Source organism: Balaenoptera borealis (assembly GCF_965194805.1).
Source record: "Balaenoptera borealis genome assembly, chromosome: 12".
Lineage (NCBI taxonomy): Eukaryota > Metazoa > Chordata > Mammalia > Artiodactyla > Balaenopteridae > Balaenoptera > Balaenoptera borealis.
In genome coordinates, this window is record NC_138869.1 from 22839998 (window position 1) to 22859613 (window position 19616).

Consider the following 19616-nt stretch of genomic DNA (forward strand, 5'->3'; position numbering starts at 1 on the left):
CTAGGATAACCACTTCATGTTCATTGTTTTATTTCATTAAAAGGACTTCTAAAAATTATGTAAGTGAAAAAACCTAGGTTTGGTCTGGTTCCAGGTAAGGCTGGACCCAGGAGCCCAAATGAGGCCCTCAGATGTCTGTCCCTTTCTACCTTTCAATTCTCTCCTCCATGATGGCATCAGTCTCAGCCAGATTCTCTCCATGAGAGAGCCAGTAGCTTCTAGCAATTCCAGGCTTTTATTCGTTCAGCTCCTCTAGCTCAATCATTCCAGCATAAGTCCCAGATGGCTTTTGATTAGATAGAGTTGAGTTAGTGTCCTTTCCTGACCAAAACCCATGATCAGGAAGATGAACCTTCCGATTAACCTGACCTGGATCACTTGCCCAACCCTTGTTTGGATTGAGGATTGAGTATAGGGATTGAAGGCAGCCCAGTTTGTAATCTTTCTGCTTCATTTTCTGAAAAGCAAGGAGAGCATCAGGGATAAGAAAAATCAAAACTCATTTACAACATCTTCAGCAATACTAAGAGGCAGAGAAAACCCCAAACCCAGAGGTAGCAGAACTGGTGTGAAATCAACACTGGTGCAACAGGAAGGAAGGGAGATTCTGAAACGTGTTATAAGCTGCAAATCCGCCAGATGGTCGAACACAGAAGAGGGTTGCATCTTGAGTGAGAAGTGCTGTGAGCAGATTTGAGAACAAAGAACAAAAGTAGGGGTCGGAGAAAGGGAAGAGGACGTGTACGCTCAAATCACATCTCTATAAATGGAATGGTGCAAGCATTGTCACCTCAGGATAGATTGTCACCCAGATTGTGCACATCAGTACATCGCCAGGACTCCTAAGAGATATGGCTGGTTCTAGGTCTGGGGCAGGGAAGATGCAGGATGAACTTGAGATAGCTTATTCTGACAGAAGGAAAGGAAGCTTTCTAAGGTTAATAGACTTGTATCAAAATGACATAAAAGGGCTTCCCTGGTGGCGCAGTGGTTGAGAATCTGCCTGCTAATGCAGGGGACACGGGTTCGAGCCCTGGTCTGGGAAGATCCCACATGCCGCGGAGCAACTGGGCCCGTGAGCCACAATTACTGAGCCTGTGCGTCTGGAGCCTGTGCTCCGCAACAAGAGAGGCCACGATGGTGAGAGGCCCGCGCACTGCGATGAAGAGTGGCCCCCGCTTGCTGCAACTAGAGGAAGCCCTCGCACAGAAACGAAGACCCAAAACAGCCAAAAAATAAATAAATAAATAAATAATAATTAAAAAGGTGCTAATAATTAAAAAAAAAAAAAAATGACATAAAAGGTGGTCTGAAAGGGCTCCCAATGGCCAAAATTGGGACAATTGGGGCATAAAAAGAATAATGATTATAGATATAGATAAAATGTGTTTAATATATAAAATTCATGACTTCATAAAGGCATTCAAAAAAGAGAAAGCCAGAAAAGCGTAGTATGAGATGGCCATTAAACAGCTCCTTACTTTTTAATTGATAATTAAAGGGAAAAACTAAATATTTATCCTGCCTTTCCAGGATAAATTGTATGGCAGAATAGCCAATTAGCCCAATTGATGAAGAGAAGCTGTACTTTACAAAAGAATGCCAGTTAATAAATGCAGAAGGAATGATAGAAGTTGAAAACATAATTTTACAAAACCTAATGAAATTATGGATTTAGGCAAGATTTATATATTAGGTGAGTGGCTAAAAAAATTTAAAAATCTAGTGGCTAAAAATAATAATCATTTATTATTCTTCATTACTCTATGAGTCAGCTTGTTGGTTCTTATGTCTGGAGCAGCTTTACTGGTCTCTGTGTTCAGCTGATGGCTCACCTGGGGCCGATGGGTCTCAGGTGGCCTCACTCATATGTCAGGCAGTTGACCGGGATGGCTGGATGGCTGAAGTCTCCCTCTGTACTGTCTCTCAAGATAGCCTAGGATGGCTTTATTCACATCTCTGGGACCTCAGCTGGAATAGCTCTGGTCACTGTCCGTGGGGTAACTTATCCTGCAGTAGAACAGTCCAAGCTTCTTTTTTTTTTTAAATAAATTTATTTATTTATTTATTTATTCATTTATTTGGCTGTGTTGGGTCTTCGTTTCTGTGCGCGGGCTTTCTCTAGTTGCAGCAAGCGGGGGCCACTCTTCATCGCGGTGCGCTGGCCTCTCACTATCGCGGCCTCTCTTGTTGCGGAGCACAGGCTCCAGACGCACAGGCTCAGTAGTTGTGGCTCACGGGCCCAGTTGTTCCACGGCATGTGGGATCTTCCCAGACCAGGGCTCGAACCCGTGTCCCCTGCATTGGCAGGCAGATTCTCAACCACTGCGCCACCAGGGAAGCCCCCCAAGCTTCTTTACATGGCAGTCTCAAGGGTTCAGCAGCCAAAGGGGGCAACCGCTGGTACGCAAACAATCTCCAAGCCTCTGTTTGCATCACGTTTACTAGTATCTGATTGACCCAAGCCCAGACTCAAGCAGTGAAGAAATAGACTCAATCTCTAGCTAGCAAGTCTGGTAGAACTTTCTGCAATGAGGGAAGTTTTCCATATCTGTACTGTCCAAAGGGCAGTGCAACTGAGGAACTTAATTTTCAGTTTTAATTAATTGAAGCTAAAACGTAAATGACTACATATATGGCTGGAAGCTACCACATTGGACAGTGCAGTTCTAGATACAGAATCCCCTATGGTGTTTTCTAGCCAAAATATGAATCCAACCGTCCTTTAGATCTAACTTGCAGTCTGTAGGAGATAGAGGGGTATAGGAATCAGCTACATGGTACAAGGGAGCAATGAGACAAATCTAGAAGGGGAGACATTCCACAGGAAAACTGGCCCAATGTCTTCAAAACGCCAGTGTCATGAAAAGGGGATCCTGACAGACAGAAGAGAAATAAGGGCTATAACAGCCAGAGAGCTTTCTTCATAGGATTCCTGGATAGGATTAAACAGTTTTAAGAATTGTTTTAGCTTAAGTGGGGAAATTTGAATATGGTTTGGCTCTTCAGTGACATAGAAAATGTACTGAAGTGGAAAGGTCAAAATTCATTGACCAAAATAGGACTAAACAGTTGTAAGAATTGTTTTAGCTTAAGTGAGGAAATTTGAATATGGTTTGGATCTTCAGTGACATAGAAAATGTACTGAAGCGGAAAGGGCAAGATTCATTGACCAAAAAAGGTTTGACCAAAAAAGGTTAAGTGTTAGAACAGTATGTAGAATATAATCTCCTTCTGGGAAAGAAAAATACGCATAAATGTGTGTGTATATATAGATACAAATATACATGCAAACATATAAAGATCCAGAAGCATATGCACTAAAAGGTAAGACGGTGATTCTGGGTGACAGGAAGGTGAAGTTTTGTTTGCTTGATTGTCTGTGTTTTGTAATTTTTTATAAATGTAAATGTGCTGCCTCTAAAATAATACAGGGGTTATTAAAAATACAAGAGAAAGTCGCTACTAAGTGGGAGGTGCCAAAGATAAGCAGCCATTATACTGTGTGTGTGTGCGTGTGCGTGTGTGTGTGTGCGTGTGCGTGTGTGTGTTTTCAGGAAACGCTTCATCACGATAAAGTATTGCAAATACTTCCTGCAGACAAGGGAAGGTGACAGGGCTCTGCAGCTGCAGAAAGGACTTAGCTAATCTGAAGGATCTGGTAAATGGATCCCTTCCTTCTGACACCACAGCAGCTTCAGCCATCAAGTTGGATTAGACGATCAGCCTTTCCCATTGAGTGGCATGTTCTAGAGTGTTCTAGTATGAATCATTTATGTAGGCTTCTCATTATATTGCTCCGTTTCCCTCAGAAATAATGGCCCCAGGGACTGAATGTCGTGTAACAGAGAAAGTGAATAAATTGGTGCCGGCCCTGCCAGGTGTCAAACAAACAGGAATATATTGCAGGAAAAGTGCTCCATCTATAATTAATGACAACATTTTAAAGTTTTACCAGAAATTGATAATACAGTGCTTGCTTTTATTGAGGCTTTCCCTTTAGGGATGTGTACATATTTTAAAGTAGGTCTACTATGAAATATACATTAAACTCTTCTTAGAAACATAATCGCCGAGTAGAAAAATATCTTTATAAATGTCTCATTGTCACCCCTTTTTGCAGTGATTCACTCTCAGTGTTCAATGTAGAAGTTCCAAGAACATAGTGTTTGTATCAGAAAGCGTATTCGAGAATACCAAGTAAAAAGCGAATTTGCCAAATTTTTTACAGCTTTTTATATAATTGCCAAATTGCCATTGTCATAATAAAAATCTAGATTGACACTAGTTTATCTTGGAATTACATGAGTATCTTTTTAAATAAACATGTATTAACATTTCTGAGTTACAAGCCCATTTGGGTAGATAAATCTTTCTAGCAGTCAACTGAATAATTAAATAGCAAGGCCAGAGCTTTTATTATCCCCCAAATCTGCAGTTGAACATTTATGATAGAACAAATGGATACATTTCTCTTTGGGCCCCATTAGGGAGAAAGGAGAATTTTTAAGCTCCTATAGTTTAGCAACAGTGCTTGTTCAAGTGGTAAGTTCTATCAAATAAAATTAAGTGAAATCAAATTCTCTTCCCATCTGTATACTTTATGGCTTTGCTGAAATTACTTATTCTGAGACACAATAGGCTGTCACACCTCTCCCCTAAATTTCCAAAGCATTAAGTTACTGTCTGACTTCTGTTAGCGCTGCATGCATTTCCCCTTAAATTTGCGAGTAACCACAAGCTTTAACAAGTTCACAGATGGGACTTCCCTGGTGGCGCAGTGGTTAGGAATCTACCTGCCAATGCAGGGGACACGGGTTCGAGCCCAGGCCCGGGAAGATCCCACATGCCGCGGAGCAACTAAACCCCTGCACCACAACTACTGAGCCTGCGCTCTAGAGCCCGTGAGCCATAACTACTGAAGCCTGCACGCCTAGAGCCCGTGCTCCACAACAAGAGAAGCCACCACAATGAGCAGCCCACACACTGCAATGAAGACCCAAAGCAGCCAAAAATAAATAAAAATAAATAAATAAATGTAAAAAAAGAAAAAGAAAAGATCTAGCAGTAATTTAAGAAAAAAACCAAGTTCACAGAATCATCTTATTTTCTATAGTCTCCTACTGCCAGCATTGTCATCAAATCTCTGAAAATCTTACTGTTTCATTACATATAATTTGCAAATGACACACAATGTGATGTTTTGATTATAGATAAAGAATGATAATGATTTTGTAGCATTTTGTTCTTTATATTTACACAGAGCCCTCTCATAATTGCTTTTCCAGGGATCCATCCACAATGTTTGTTGAGCACAGTTGTTTACAAAGTATTTCATCTAAATGAAGAGGATGGAAGCCATCACGGGAGGAGAAATCAAAGCCTTCAGAGCTGGAAAGTGTAAGTTGTGTATATTCATTCTTTTATATGTATTGAGCTCTGGTAGTATGCTAAGCGTCATGCTAGGTGTCAGGGATACACAGGTGAGTAGTATAGTCACTCATGTAACATACAGCCTGCTGGGAGAAGCAGAAATTTAAAATGGAATTAATCAGTTAATGCAATTAATCAATAAATTACCTGAGATCATGAGAAGTGGTATGAAGGAGAAAAACAGGCTAGAAGAATATGTAACAGGGCACCTGACCTGTCAAGGCACAGGGAATGCAGGCTGGGTAAGGGGGAATCAGTTAGAAAGGGCTGAACTAAATGCCATTCCAACTGAGGGAGGAAGAGGAGTTAGTAAGTGAAGAACAGAGAGAAATATTACAGACAAAGGGGGGGAACAGCACGTGCAAAAGCCCTGAGGTGGAAGGGACTTGACAAATTCAAGAACTCATAGAAGGCAAATATGGCTGACTTGGAGAGAACCCAGGGAGAATGGCATGGTATGGCCAGAAAGGGCCAGGGGCCAGCGAGATGGTACAGATACCACAGAAGGCATCAAGTAGGTTTACATATCTGGGGTTAAGTTTGGGTAAAAAAGAAAGATTGGGCCAAATCTTTTGGCTTTAATATAATATACAGCAGTGCACCAGTTGAGCAAAAGAGAGAAATAACCTTCTGTCAGTGGTGTTTGAATGGTACTACACAGCCAAGATGGCGCCAGGGTGGGACTGAGACAGGGCTCCCAGCACGGAGGATTCACGGAGCTCTGCCCATTGGACTCATGATTGTGGATGTGGGGGGAGAAAAGGACGTGTGTAGATGAGACACGGTAGAGGGGTAAGAACTCATCGGCTTTGGTGAGAGAATGGATGAGAAGACTGAAGGAGAAAGAAGAACTGAAAATAAGGCTCATGCTGATGGCATTGATTAACTGATACCTGGTGGGAGATTGTGGATAAATACTCCAGCTTTTGTGGGTGTGCTCTACACTGCCCTCCCCCAAGAGGTCCCCAGAGGGGATGAGCCACAGTTGCCCGCGTTGCTCACCTGCTTGATGACATACCTTTTATCAGCTTCCTTCCCTCCTCCATCTCACTTCCTGGTTCCCCCACTTCCTGAAACCATCTCCTGGATGAACTACTTGACCTCACATTTTTGTCTCAGGGAACAAAAACTAAGACAGTATGAGTGCAGGGCAGAAGGTGAAACACACACACACAAGCACACACACACAGACACACACTTTGTTTCAAAGCTTCAACGAGGTCAAAATTTGGCATATAATTTTGGGTACAGTTTCCATGCGCCTGATAACTTAATTCCACAAGAGGCTGAGTTTCTTATTTATTTATTTATTTATTTATATTTATTTATTTTTGGCTGTGTTGGGTCTTCGTTTCTGTGCGAGGGCTTTCTCTAGTTGCGGCAAGCGGGGGCCACTCTTCATCGCAGTGCGTGGGCCTCTCACTATCGCGGCCTCTCTTGTTGCGGAGCACAGGCTCCAGACGCGCAGGCTCAGTAGTTGTGGCTCACGGGCCCAGTTGCTCCGCGGCATGTGGGATCCTCCCAGACCAGGGCTCGAACCCGTGTCCCCTGCATTGGCAGGCAGATTCTCAACCACTGCACCACCAGGGAAGCCCGAGGCTGAGTTTCTTACAGAGAACATGGAGGCTCAGACACTGTCGGGGCTACGGGAAGACAAGCTTAATGTGGTGGGAAGGGTGTTGTTATGAGTAAGAGTGACAAAGTTTGCCTTGGTAGTCTTTAACATAGAAAGTTTTCAGTGTAGCCGCTCTGAAATTTGGAAGAGAGTTTACACATTTGAGAGAACTGTGCACAAGCAGCCCAAGCGGTATATGAAAAGCTTCTGGGTTTGTGTAATGTTTTGGTCATTAATTTATATAGTAATATGTTACTTCAGTAAGAGGTCACATAGTTTATTTAATGTAATAGGTTAAAAAAAACCCACCTCTAATTAGTATATATTTTATAAGATTCTCTTGAGGATACTTCTAGATGAATTTATTTCCAAAGTTTATTTTTTATAGAGATTAACTAAGCCAATAAGAAAAATGCTACATATAATATTGCCTTATACTTGCCTAGCCCATCGTTCTTCCAAATATTTCACAACTATTTTCATCACTTTAATCACTTACCAAATATTAGTTAGGAAATGCATTATTAGTCTTATTGTCTAGATTTGGAATTGACACAGAGAAGAAATGTGACTCATCTCGTTACTAGTTACTAGTTACTTCTACAATTAATGATGAATCCGAGATTACAACCCAGAGCACTTGACTTCCTGTGTTTCTCTAGTTTGAATTTAATTAGACATTAATGTAACTTAATAGTTTCGTTTCATGGTTGGATATTTGATGACAGTTTATGAAGGAAATGCTCCTGAAGCAATCATTTGGAAATAAGAGGGTGTGTTTTGTTCTTTTTCCCGAAAGCTGTTTATATAATATAGTTCAGTGGGTTTATGATATAGATTTGTCTTTCTTGTGGTTCACCTGGCCCAGCAATAGGGAAAGGTCTCATTAGATGAAAGACTTAACCCCCAAAAACAACAGGATCAGGGGCTCAGTGGGGGACACCATTCTGAAGAAACTTGGTCAAATGGAGTTCATTCTTCTTATTTTTAAAGGTCTTTTAGATCTAAGTGAGTAAATCTAAAAACAGAATATTTTCCAGTTTTTTTCTTTTTCTTCTTAAGCGGTTACTTTTCTCTTCTACTTAAAGATGCTCATTAAGATTGACCTTCAGAGAGTATATTTCTTTGCTAGGGCTGCTGTTGAACCCAAGTTCGTGTGCCTGATACACAGTAAACCCAAACGAAACAAAGCATCAGAGTTTGGAGCAGGGAAAGGTTTATTGCAAGGGCCGAGCAAGGAGAATGGGCAGCTCATGCTCAAAAGACCAGAACCCTCCAATAGCTTTCAGGGAAGGGTTTTTAAAGGCAACATTGGGGTAAGGGCTGAAGGATGCAGGACTTTCTTCTGAATGGTTGGTGGTAAGGTAACAGGGTGATGTTTCAGGATCTCAATCATCAACCTTCCGGTTTCAACCAGTCTGGGTTCTAAGTGCTTGTGCTCAACACGCAGTCACCATCCTCTACCTGGGTGGGGGTCTTAGTTCCTACAGAACAACTCGAAGTTATGCAACAGATTGTTAGGTATATCCCTTGAGGAGGAATTAGGACTCTGCTTTTTCACTGCACTATTGTTTCTTGACTACTTTTCCTTTGTTTCTGCATTTCCTCTCTTCCCTAATTATCAGTAGTAACTGCTTGAATCTGCCCTTTGAACTCAAGGCAGGCCTGGGAGATTAAAGCCTTTTTCTACACACAAGGAATGGGGGACACAGAGGGGCTTTTGTACCCGAGAGGACCCCACAGGGTCCTGCTCGTTTTCACTGCCATAACAAAATATCACAGGCTAAGTGGCTTCAACAAGAGAAATTTATTTCTCACAGTTCTGGAAGCAGGAAGTTCAGGATCAAGGTGCGAGCAGGGTTGCTTTCCTTCTGAGGCCTCTCTCTTTGGCTTGTAGATGGCCACCTTCTCGCCATGTCCTCACATGATCTTTTCTTCATGCATGTGCATCCCTGGTGTCTATTTGCAAGTCCAAATTTCCTCTTCTTATAAGGACATCAGTCAGATTGCGTTAGGGTCCACCCTAAGGGCCTCATTTTAACTTAATCACCTCTTTGAAGGTTCTGTCTCCAAAAACAGTCGTGTGGATGAGGACCCATTCATAATGACCTCATTTAATTTTAATTACTTCTTTAAAGGCCCAATCTCCAAATACACTCATATTCTGAGGTACTGGTCATTGACAGTGACTCCTTAACCAAACTTTAGTCAGGCTGCTCTAAGCTCTCAAAGCCCTGACCCTGGGTTTTGTCCTTGGCCTACTTAGTATAATTTTAGCAAGAATCCTGCTGGGTCAATTTAACAAAAGTCTCTCACCCTGGATAGCTGATCAGTTTCCTCATTGCCAACCCTGGCTGCCTTAGCACCGGTCCTGTCTTTGGCAAGATTCCTGTTGAGTGGGTCTACCAAAAATCCCCATAGCCTTTTAGTAATCTTCTATCTGCTGACACCCCTCCACACACCCCCGCCCTCACCTCCCTACCCCCTACCCCCCTCCTTGTCTATAAATCTCCACGTGTCCTTGTTATATTTATTTTGGGGCTGATCTCTTTCCCCCACTGCAAACCCCTCGTTGCATAAAGTTGCCCTCACCACCTTGAACAAGTATCATGAATCATTTTTTTCTTTAAGAGGATTAGGGTTTCAACATATGAATTGAGGTTGGCGGGGGACCCAGTTCAGCCCATACTAGGGAGGATGAGCGAATGTACGTCTGCAGATCTTTCAGAAATGAGAAGAGAATTTCCTTCTTTCTCAAAGGTAGAATTGACCTCTTTGGTCCTTGAATATTTTCTGGTCAGAACCTTTCTGGAGCATGGAGAGGCAAGAACTAACCCTCACTCGGTCATATAGCAGTCAAGAAGACATCCCTTAGCCAAGCCGATGGCTGTGTCGCATCCCTCCAACCCTAATTATTTTGGCACATGCAATTGGAGAGAAGCAGTGTTTGGATGTGTGCTCTTGAACCATCAGACATGGATTTGAATTCCGCCTCTATCAGCTGTAAGATCTTGGACAAGGAACTTTCACTCTCTCAACCTCAGTTTCCCCATCTGTAAAATGAGGGTAACACAATGGTTTGGGATAAGAATTTAAAAAGACAATGCACGCAAGGTACTCGGCATTTAGTTGGCACTCAATAAATGTTAACTGTTACCATCATTAAAGATCATCTGAGCCGGTGCCTGAAAATGTTAGATGAGGAATCCAAAGATTGATGTTTGCCTCTGCTCTGCTGACATTCTTTCCAAAACCCTTCCTCATTTCAAGCGGCTTTTCATTTGTCTGAAATCTAAGGGCCAACAGTGGTCTACAGATTCACCTTGAAGCCATGGCCTGTATTTGAGGGGCTCCTACGTGCACAGTCCATCTGACTTTATCTAAAAGAAAACGTATAGCAATAAAACTAAAAGGAAAAGTATTCCTGTTTCTCCTTACTTTACCAAAGATGGTAGTTACAGTTGATGAGTAGCACCCGCAGAGGTACTCAGCATGGGTTACAGCTCATTTAAAAATGAATAAGGGGCTTCCCTGGTGGCGCAGTGGTTGAGAATCTGCCTGCCAATGCAGGGGACACGGGTTCAAGCCCTGGTCTGGGAAGATCCCACGTGCCGCGGAGTAACCAAGCCCATGAGCCACAACTACTGAGCCTGCGCGACTGGAGCCTGTGCTCCGCAACAAGAGAGGCCACGATAGTGAGAGGCCCACGCACCGCGATGAAGAGTGGCCCCCACTTGCCGCGACTAGAGAAAGCCCTCGCACAGAAACGAAGACCCAACACAGCCAAAAATAAATAAATAAAAGTTAAAAAAAAAAACAACTGCTAAAATTCCCACTGTCCTAAAGCAATAAAAACCCATATATATATATGTGTGTGTGTGTGTGTGTGTATATATATATATTTGTGTAATCAGATGGTAAATTTCCTTAGGATATATTTCTAAAACAAAACAAAACAAAACAAATGAATAAGAACTCAAATTCAAACATTAATGGGGTGATTTTTTTTTCCTTTTTTTCTCATTGCTATTTTTTTTAACATCTTTATTGGAGTATAATTGCTTTACAATGTTGTGTTAGTTTCTGCTATATAACAAAGTGAATCAGCTATACGTATACATATATCCCCATATCCCCTCGCTCTTGCGTCTCCCTCCCACCCTCCCAATCCCAGCCCTCTAGGTGGTCACAAAGCACTGAGCTGATCTCCCTGTGCTATGCGGCTGCTTCCCACTAGCTATCTATTTTACATTTGGTAGTGTATATATGTCAATGCTACTCTCTCACTTCGTCCCAGCTTATCCTTCCCCTTCCCCATGTCCTCAAGTCCATTCTCTATGTCTGCGTCTTTATTCCTGTCCTGCCCCTAAGTTTGTCAGAACCGTTTGTTTTTTTTTTAGTTTCCATTTTTATGCATTAGCATACGGTACTTGTTTTTCTCTTTCTGACTTACTTCACTCTGTATGACAGACCCTAGGTCCATCCACCTCACTACAAATAACTCAATTTCGTTGCTTCTGACGGCTGAGTAATATTCCATTGTATATATGTGCCACATCTTCTTTATCCATTCATCTGTCAGTGGACACTTAGGTTGCTTCCATGTCCTGGCTATTGTAAATAGAGCTGCAGTGAATATTGTGGTACATGACTCCTTTTGAATCATGGTTTTCTCAGGGTATGTGCCCAGTAGTGGGATTGCTGGGTCGTATGGTAGTTCTATTTTTAGTTTTTTAAGGAACTCCATACTGTTCTCCATAGTGGCTATATCAATTTACATTCCCACCAACAGTGCAAGAAGGTTTCCTTTTCTCCACATAATGGGGTGATTTTTTGACTTGGTATTCTTTCCAACATGTAACCACTTTTCTCTTTTTAAATTCAAGGCTGGTTGCTTTATTCCCTTAGGCCTTCATTTAGAAATGAGTTGCTCATTAATTATCTTCTTGACTGCAGAAGACATGATGCTTCATTTCATTTTCACATTGGATGAGTCAACTAAAAGGGGTCTCGTTGCTAAAAACCATGGATCACAATTTCTTCTTTGTTTCGCCTCTCTTGGGAGTGGCTCACATCCACCCCCTCCGAAGAATCGTACCAGTTCTCCCCATTGCATTGAACTTGTTTGTTAATTCTCATAAATTTGGTACAGTGAGATGTTTGGATACAATTTCATCAGAAATATCATCTCCATTCTTTGCCATAACATATGCATAATGCCAGGGTAATTATGCATTGGACACCCATCAAATTACATAGTTTATGAAAAGTATTGACTCCATTCTTTTTTCCACGCAGATATTTACAACTGGAAACAACTTTCCAAATAAAAATGACTATGAAATCTGCCCTTATTCTTAGGTATCACAAGAAAGCAATTGGGGACTTCCCTGGTGGCACAGTGGTTAAGAATCCGCCTGCCAATGCAGGGGACACGGGTTCGATCCCTGGTCCGGGAAGATCCCACATGCCACGGAGCAACTAAGCCCGTGCGCCATAACTACTGAGCCTGTGCTCTAGAGCCCACGAGCCACAACTACTGAGCCCATGTGCCACAACTACTGAAACCCGCGGGCCTAGAGCCTGTGCTCCATGACAAGAGAAGCCACTGCAATGAGAAGCGTGTGCACCACAATGAAGAGTAGCCCCAGCTCTCCGCAACTAGAGAAAGCCCATGTGCAGGAATGAAGACCCAACGCAGCCAAAAATAAAAATTAATTAATTAATTAATTAAAAGACTTTTAAAAAAACATTAATTTAAAAAAAAAGAAGAAAGCAATTGGTAAATATTTTCTGGAATAAAAAGTTTCAGGCACAGTTACTTGATGTGCAAATTACACGTAACTGAACTTTTTCTGTTTTTCATTAGTTTTTGGAGTTTTAAAAGCTGATTCATAGGATTATTTTAAAAAGTATAGCTAATTAATAGGATGGCCTCTATAAATGCTGCAAAACACAGGGAAAAAAGCCCAACCTCTGTTCTTTTTCTTAAGACCAAAACCTATTTTCTTGACTTCCAGTACCTTCTTTTAAATGAGGAAATGACGCATTCTCTATGTTGGAGGTATGATTGTTTACCATTTATTCCATCTCTCCCTAAAATGCTTTTGTTCTCTTTTGTATAATCGCTATGGGTTTTTAAAGGTGTTATCTGAACAGAATTGGCGTAGTTTTTCTCCTCACTTTAACAAAAGCTGTATCTTCAGCTTTCTTTGCTCTTTTTCCCTCCTTTCAATAGAACCAGTTCACATTAGCAGCAAAAGGAGAGTAATTTATTTATAGGGTACACACCTTTGAGTGAATTACCCCCCAGTCCCACACAATTATAAAACAGAAGCTCTTAAATGAGTTCAGTATAATAAAACAGAGTGAACCAATCAAAGAAGAATAACCAAACAATGGGACTAGATTAACTGTTTAAAGTATGGATGAGAAAACCCATTTCTAAATAGCTTTTGAATATGGGATTAGACAGGATCACATGGTCAGTCCAAGGAAGCATTTCATTACAGCAGGGGGCAGTTTTTCAATGGATGGTATATTTGAGAATATTTTTGCATTTGTAGGGAAGCACCCCTCAAACAAACAAACACAAAATCCTCCAAAGGATGAACAGAGAACTCTGGAGAAAATAAACTCTGACTGGGTGTGGCGTGGAATCCCTCAAAAAATGAGGACTGATGGAAAGAACAAACAAAGAAGCGGAGTGGAGAAAGCAGGATGCACCTGACTCCTAGTAATTCTTCCCCTGAATTTTCAGTCTCCCCTTAGGGGTCTCACTTTCACCTCGTGGCCTTCTGCCAATGATGGGCAGAATTTGGGCACGTGCAGATCGCTCTACAGGGCCTCAGAGAAGAAGGAGGTAGCATAGAGGACCATAGGGCTAGAATTCCTCTCAGGATTTAAAGACCAGTCCTACCTTCATAGCCACACCACCCACCAAGGCCAAGCTGATAGCCTCTGGGTCTTTGTTTTCTCACTTGTGAGATGGAAATATCAGTACCCACCTCCTAGAGTTGTTTTATTTTTTTTTAATTGATGTATAGTTGAGTTACAATGTTTCCGGTGTATAGCAAAGTGATTCAGTTGTGTGTATATGTATGTGTGTGTGTGTGTGTGTGTGTGTGTGTGTGTGTGTGTATGCGTGTACGTGTATATATATTCTTTTTCAGATTCTTTTCCATTATAGGTTATTACAAGATATTGAATATAGTTCCCTGTACTATACAATAGGTTCTTATTGTTTATCTATATATAGTAGTGTGTATCTGTTTTTTTTTTTTTACATCTTTACTGGAGTATAATTGCTTTACAGTGTTGTGAGTAGTATGTATCTGTTAATCCCACATTTCTAATTTACGCCTCCCGTCTTTCCCCTTTGGTAACCACAAATTTGTTTTCCATGTCTGTGAATCTATTTCTGTTTTGTAAATGAGTTCATTTGTATCGTTTTTTTAAATTCCACATATAAATATCATATATTTGTCTCTGTCTTTCTCTGTCCGACTGACTTCACTTAGCATGATAATCTCTAGGTCCATCCATGTTGCTGCAAATAGCATTATTTCATTCTTTTTTTATGGCTGAGTAATATTCCATTGTATATATACCACATCTTCTTTATCCTTTCATCTGTCAATAGGCATTTAGGTTGTTTCTATATCTTGGCTATTGTAAATAGTGCTGCTGTGAACACTGGGGTACATGTATCTTTTTGAATTAGTTTTTGTCTTTTCTGGATATATGCCCAGGAATAGGATTGCTGGATCATGTGGTAACTCTATTTTTAGTTTTTTAAGGAACCTCTGTACTGTTCTCCATAGTGGCTTCACCAATTTACATTCCCACCAGCCGTGTAGGAGGGTTCCCATAGAGTTTTGTATGTAAAGCATTTTACACACCCAGCGGTCAAAATAATACTTCTGATCAAGTCATCATAGCCACTCGACCAGCAGAAAGCCTGTGGGGGACTGGCTTCACAGGATGAGGCAAAAGGAAGTTTGCTAATGCACAAAAACAAGAAATGCCCTTTGGCAATCATCTGAAGATGGCAGGAATGTGACACATGGGATAACGTGAATGAGATAGAATTAATTAGCTTTGCTATATTGTGATAGTTACATAAAGGTTTTACAGTTTCAAAAACTGAAAAAAGTAGATCAGTATGAATTTTTCTTACCCCTCTTTCCTCCCCCAAGCAACCAACTGGGCTAAGTTTTTCTCACTTTTAATATAAAAGACCTCAGACCAACCTTTGTTGAATGTTTGTATTGATACTGGAGGACATTCCTTACACTCTGGAAGTTCTATTTCATGTTGATTTCAGTCTTTGGGTTTTGCTATAGGACTAGTTTTCGATTGCCCCACAGCTGCCAGAATGATCATGTTGTCACCTAAAAGTGTTCCCTCCAGCAAGGGTGTCCAGGTTTTGCACATAAAACGCAAGATACCCGATTAACTTTGAATTTTAGATTAACAGTGAATAATTTTTTAGCATAATTTTATCCCAGATGTTTTGTGGGACATACTTATACTAAAAAAAATTAGTTGGTGTTGCTCTAAAATTTAAATGTAACTGGGTGACCTGCATTTAATCTGGCAGTCCTATCTCAGGAGCTGGGCCTGGCCTGGAGAGCACTTCTGCAACCTCAGGAAGAAGCTCCAAGTTTTATTCCAAGCCAAGAAACTGAGGGGAAAAGGAGAGGCCCCAGATCTTCTTGGGAGGGGGAGAGAACTTGACGGTCTCCAGGCAAAGGTTGGGGGTTGGTCACGTGGGATTCTGCATCCTGCGCCCTCTGCAAGACACCATCCAAGCAGGACTGCATTCTCATCTGAGGACTTACTCTGATTGAGTCCGAATCACAGATCTGGCTAGAAGAAGCCAACTGTCTATATGTTAATGTTTCATATGCTTATACATTTAAAATTGATGAGCAGCGAATAGTAGTCAAACATAACCTCTCCTTCCGTGGGGTCCATTTGTGATCATCTGAGAAGAAAAATTTTCCTTTCGGGTTATGTAACTTTAGATGGGTTGATTTATTCTATAGCTCTTTGAAATCAAATGAAGCTGATGTTTGAATGGGATAAATGTGCTCTGTTTTTCTTTCATATTTTTCCGGTTTTTTTTCTGTCTGTACTAATCTCTGATTTTAATTCTGTGTTGTTTTTAGGATAAGAAGTAATAAGCTCCATATAGTTCATGAGTGTGTTGTTCTGTTCATTTTTCAGTTAAGTCCTATCTAAATTCTTGTCGTCAAAATAATTGTTGTTATTTTCGTCACGATTTGTATCCGATATATTTTGATTTGGCCTCCATATAATTTGAAGAGTCTGTTGAAAATTGAGGCTATAATGTTATAAACAATGCCATTTCAAAGATGAATTATTAAATGTTATATGGAAAAAATGTTTTGAGCGAATTATCAGTTTATTCCATTTGCCAAATATCAATTTAGGATCATAAGCATGATGATGCAGAGGAAAGAATTTTAAGAACTCCTCTCGTGATCCTGATTATCTGACAGATAACAAAGCTACCTCTAGAGCACATTTGCAAAGAAAATTACAAATATTATTGGTTGTTAAGCAGGAATAATACTATTCTTTTAATAAAATTTGGGTATGACAAAATAATGTTTTTTTATTGTCAGAGACACTGTGTGAAAGTTCTCCTGTAACATTATGCTAAAGTCATCGAATGGCTATGTGATCCCACTTCAAAGCTATCTCAAGTTCTATTTAGATGTTTTAAATTAAAATTAATAAATGTTTAATATTATAAGCATATTGGGTAGCGTTAAAAAAAACAAAATTCAGCCAAGTAAATTTGAAGATCTAATTGGTTTTATTAATGATTCATGAATCAGGTAACATCCCATCTAATAAATATAAGGATGCTCTGAGGGGTTGTACAAAATAGAAGGTTTTTATAGGCAGAAGGAGGGTGGGACAAGGAAGCTATTACAAAAGAGAAGGATTGTTTCAGGCCAGGTCACCTTTCAGGAGAAGGGTGAGGGTCCATAATACTGATTACCTCTTCTTCCTTTGGGGGATGGAGAGAGCCCACATGACAGATTAACTCATTGGTGCTGACCAGAAAATTCCTGACTGGACAATTAAAATTACATTGCTAGGTTTCATTTTTTTTAATGGCTGAGTAATATTCCATTACACACACACACGTATATACCATATCTTCTTTATCTATATGTCTACTGACGGACTGTTAGGTTGCTTTTATACCTTGACTATTGTAAATAATGCTGCAATGGACATTGGAGTGCAAACATCTTTTCCAATTAGGGTTTTCGTTTTCTTCAGGTAAATATCCAGAAGTTAAAATTCTGGATCATATGGCAGTTCTACTCTTAATGTTTTTAGTAACCTTCATTTAAGATTATATCCCTTTATCCTCCTGTTCTCCATAGTGGCTGCACCAATTTACATTCCCACCAACTTTGCTAAAGGGTTCCCTTTTCTCCACATCCTCACCAACTTGTTATTTGTCCTCTTTTGATGATAGCCATTCTGATGGGTGTGAGGTGGTATCTCATTGTGGCTTTTATTTGCATTTCCCTGACGATTAGTGATGTTGAGCATCTTTTCATGTGTCTGTTGGCTATCTGTGTGTCCTCTTTGGAAAAATATCTATTCATGTCCTCTGCCCATTTTTTCATCAGGTTGGGTTTGTTTTTTTGTTTTTTTGTTTGTTTGTTTTGATATTGAGCTGTGTAAGTTCTTTGTATACTTTGGGTGTAAACCCCTTGTCAGATATATCATTTGCAAATATCTTCTCCCATTCAGTAGGTGACCTTTTCATTTTGTTGATAGTTTCCTTCGACGTGCAAAAGATCTTTCGTTTGATGTTTGCGACAATGTGGATAGTTTAAAGGGCACTATGCTAAGTGAAATGAGTCAGACAGAGAAAGACAAATACCATATGATCTCACTTATATGTGGAAGCTAAAAACCAAGCAAGCAGGCAAACAAACAAACGAAACAAAACATACTCATACATACAGAGAACAGATGGGTGGTTGCCAGATTTGAAGATGGTGAGAAGATGGGTGAAATAAGTGAGGGGATGAAGACGTACAAACCTCCAGTTATAAAATAAGTAAGTCACAGGGATGTAATATACAGCATAAGGAATATGGTCAATAATATTGTAATAACTTTTTTTTTCACACACACACACTGTATTTTATTTTTACAAGAGATAAATAAACTGACACCAAACATTGTAAATGGATGACCACAACAAAAGCAACAATGATTGCAATTACCAAACACGAAACACACCCATACTATGTCATAATATTGACATTCAGTCCAGTAATCCTCCACTGTAACAGCTCCTTTACTTTGCAGTGAAAATTGATTTGTATATTTTTTGCCTCTGAGTCCTTATGGGATTTATTTTTTTTAATTCAAACAGAAAGTCACAAAAATTATACTCATCCTCATCAGTTCACTCAGTCCCATGTAATTAATTTTTTTTATCTTGATCTTTTGTTAGCTCTTTTATGAGTTCATCAGTTTTTCATTAGAGTTCTGAAAATGCTTATTTATTCAGTTCAGCAGTACAGTCAGTTACCAGAAACCTGTACTTGTCAGAGTCTTTTCCATGAATTTCTTAAAGATGAAACCCTTTTATAGGAACATATTTGCAAAAGCATCAGAGTACACCCAGAACTGTCTGTAAATGACAAAAGACTTAAAAATGACCACGGTTAAAGATTTGATGAAAGTTCATAATAATGCAGTTGACAAGAAAATTAGTTATTTCTGAGATATACATTTTAAAGTAATAACTAGGATTATGACTTATATAACATTATACCAGAACATATAAGATTTTTAGAAATTTCATGTAATGTCTGAAACATTTATATTAACATATTTCCATACAAATAACCCAATGAAAGTTTAATATTAGTTGTTTTGTTTGTTTGGTTTTTTATACGGCAGGTTCTTATTAGTCATCAATTTTATACACATCAGTGTATACATGTCAATCCCAATCGCCCAATTCAGCACACCACCATCCCCACCCCATCGCAGTTTTCCCCCCTTGGTGTCCATACATTTGTTCTCTACATGTGTGTCTCAACTTCTGCCCTGCAAACTGGTTCATCTGTACTATTTTTCTAGGTTCCACATACATGTGTTAATATACGATATTTGTTTTTCTCTTTCTGACTTACTTCACTCTGTATGACACTCTCTAGGTCCATCCACGGCTCAACAAATGACTCAGTTTCGTTCCTTTTTATGACTGAGTAATATTCCATTGTATATATGTACCACATCTTCTTTATCCATTCGTCTGTCGTTGGGCATTTAGGTTGCTTTCATGACCTGGCTATTGTAAATAGTGCTGCAATGAACATTGGGGTGCATGTGTCTTTTTGAATTATGGTTTTCTCTGGGTATATGCCCAGTAGTGGGATTGCTGGATCATATGGTAGTTCTATTTTTAGTTTTTTAAGGAACCTCCATACTGTTCTCCATAGTGGCTGTATCAATTTACATTCCCACCAACAGTGCAAGAGGGCTCCCTTTT

At 40.0% G+C, this 19616-nt stretch overlaps 1 protein-coding gene across 1 annotated transcript in view; it reads left to right on the forward strand.

The window, feature by feature from the left end:
- The window catches only part of PROK2 (prokineticin 2), a 411259-nt gene that overhangs the window by 324245 nt on the left and 67398 nt on the right, over positions 1 to 19616 (forward strand). The window contains exon 3 of the transcript XR_014232443.1: positions 5264 to 5400. The gene's annotated coding sequence lies outside the window, so the exon portion shown is untranslated. The remainder of the gene's footprint in view (positions 1 to 5263; positions 5401 to 19616) is intronic.